The following is a 3,243-nucleotide window of genomic DNA, read 5'->3' as shown; positions in this document are numbered from 1 at the left end:
TTTTTAGGGAGGTTTAAGGAATATGGGAAGGAATTGGTACGGGAGGGGGTGAGGGGATGCGTGGAGTCGCGTTTTCGTAATTTGTCTTGTCAGTGCGTTGGATTTACACTGGAATTCGTAGAAATCGCTAGATACTTTGTTTAGGTACTCGCGGATGGTTGGAATATCCGCGAGTTCATGTAGTTTGGATATCCTAGTGTAATACGGCTTGCTCAAGGCCAATCTTAGGATTTTGTTTTGAAGGTTTTGAATGGGCCTTATTGGAAAGGGCCTAAGGTGACAAAATGCCGGCGCAGCGTATGTGACTACTGGCCGGATGTATGTTTTGTAAATGAGCAATTTGTTTTTTTCATTCAGCATACTTTTACTGCACAATAGAGGATGCAGTATCTTTTTGATGGCGTATCCTTTATGGATTTGTGCTTTGATATGGCGGTGGAAATTTAGCCTTTCGTCCAATTCAATGCCCAGGTACTTAACGGAGCTTTTTGGAACAATTTCCGTATTATTGATTTTTAATTTGTCTAAGATTACTTTTTCATTCCGTCTTCTGCTAAACACGATCTGCTCTGCTTTGGTCTCATTCAGTTTTATTTTCCATCTGTCGAAGTAATTGATAAGTACTTCGAGATGGTTTTTCAGCTCGCGATTGGCGTCTTCAGCGCTGGATGAGTGGGCATATATGGCCGTGTCATCCGCGAAGAGGGCGATTTTTGTTTTGTTATGTTTCGGGATATCCTGGACGTAGATATTGAATAATCTAGGTCCAAGGACTGATCCCTGCACAATTCCTGCTTTTATATTTTTGGGCGCGGATGTTTCATTCCCTACGCGTACTATGAATTTTCTGTTATTGAGATATGAGTAAATGGTCTTTATGAGGAATTTCGGGAATTTAAGTTTTATTAATTTGTAGGTCAGCCCCTCTATCCAAACTTTGTCGAACGCCTTTTCGATGTCGAGGAGGAGCATGACCGTGTGGTTTTTATTATTGAAACTATTTATTACGTCGACTACGATTCGGCAGATTTGCTGTGTCGAGCTGTGTTTTTCCTTGAAGCCAAATTGATGGTCATCGCGAATTTTATTGTTTTTCATTACATGTTTTATTTTTCCTAACAGGATTTTCTCGGTCAGCTTGCTGAGGTTAGACAGTAGACTGATCGGACGGTAGTTGCCGGGAGAAGTTGTGACTTTCCCGGCTTTGGGGATAGGGGTTACTACTGCTGTTTTCCAACAGCTAGGCCAGTGTTGAAATTTGAATACAGCGTTTATGATGTAGTTCAGTTGAACTATGGCCTTTCTGGATAGGTTCCGGATCAGTCTATTGTCCACTTCGTCCTTTCAGTGTTCTGACGAGAACTGGCAATTTCAGCGTGGTATGGCCGTAAACAACAAATATAGCGATATTTTCTATGATATCTCACTTTTTGGGAGCGGAAAGGACGTGAACGTTTTTCCTTATAAAAAATGAAATAACTTTTGGATATTAATTCTGATTGTTGATTTAAGTTTTAAGAACACATTAGGACATATCTCAATGAAATTTGAGGGATTTCCGAAATCGAAAAATATTTTTCGAAAAAAAAAAAAAATCCCAGAAGACCTCGGTCATCTCAAGTTTATTTCCATATTCTATTACACAATCAACGTACATCACAAAAGGAACCATCTCTCTAACTATCACAGTTAAATTTTTGTATCGGAACATTTCACGTCGGAATATCTCGCTAAGTCCAGACCGGGGAGATCGGTCGCATTTGACACCGTCCGCTCCGGTCTAACATCGTCTTGGAGTCGGGGTAACGATGGAGAGGCGTTTAAGGACGTGAACATTTTTCCTTATAAAAATTAAAGTCGACAATGAATATTGATTCTGATTACTGATTTACTCTTTTAGTACACATTAGAAGGCAACGCAATCAGATTTGAGGAAATTTCAAGATCAGAAAATTTTTTTCGAAAAAAAAAAAAATTCAAGAACACCTGGGTCATGGCAAGTTATTTCCCACAATCCATTCCACAATCAACGTACAACATAGAAGAAATCATCTCTCTAACTATCCTGGTTCAAAAGTTGTATCGGAACATTTCACGTCGAAATACCTCGCCAAGTCCAGACCGGGGCGATAGGTAGTATCTGACACCGTCCGCTCGGGACTGACATCGACTTGGACTCGGGCTAATGATGGGGAGGCGTTTAAGGACGTGAACATTTTTCCTTATAAAAATTAAAGTCGACAATGAATATTGATTCTGATTACTGATTTACGCTTTAAAAACACATTAGAAGGCAACCAAATCAAATTTGAGGAAATTCCAAAATCAGAAAATTTTTTTTCAAAAAAAAAAAAATCCGAAAAATATTTTTCGATTCTGATTACTGATTTACTCTTTTAGAACACATTAGAAGGCAACGAAATCAAATTTGAGTGAAATCCAAAATCAGAAAATATTTTTCGAAAAAAAAAAAAAATTCGAGAACACCTCGGTCATGGCAAGTTATTTTCCACAATCCATTCCCCAATCAACGTACATCCCAGAAAAAATCATCTCTCTAACTATCCTGGTTCAAAAGTTGTATCGGAACATTTTCACGTCGAAAATATATCTCAGAGTCCAGACCGATGCAGAACGTAAACTCGATCATACCGATGCTTCACGTAATCTCGATCTTACCGATGCACAACGTAAACTAGATCACACCGATGCAGAACGTAAACTCGATCATACCGATGCACCACGTAAACTCAGGCAGACCGATGCAGAACGTGAACTCGATCTTACCGATGCACCACGTAATCTCGATCTTACCGATGCACCACGTAAACTCGGGCAGACCGATGCAGAACGTGAACTCGATCTTACCGATGCACCACGTAAACTAGGGCTGACCGATGCATCACGTAAACGACGATCGAGAGGCGCGAAAGGACGTGAACGTTTTTCATTATAAAAATTGAAATAAATGATAAATAATGATTCTGATTGTTGGTTATCATTTTTAATAAGCATTAGGAGGCAACCAAATGAAATTTGAGGAAATTCCGATAATAGAAAATTTTTTCGAAAAAAAAAAAAAATTCATGAAATCCTCGGTCATCGCAAAATATTTACCATATTCTGTTCGATAATCAACGTATATTTAAGAAGGAATCATATCTGTATCTATCTTGGTTCAAATTTTGTATCGGAACATTTTGACCAAAGTCCGAGCTTCGGCCGAAACAGACACCGCTGACC

Source organism: Harmonia axyridis, chromosome X, assembly GCF_914767665.1.
Source record: "Harmonia axyridis chromosome X, icHarAxyr1.1, whole genome shotgun sequence".
In the NCBI taxonomy this organism is placed as follows: domain Eukaryota; kingdom Metazoa; phylum Arthropoda; class Insecta; order Coleoptera; family Coccinellidae; genus Harmonia; species Harmonia axyridis.
The sequence above is the reverse complement of the archived record's forward strand: the minus strand, read 5'-3'. Positions refer to the sequence as shown.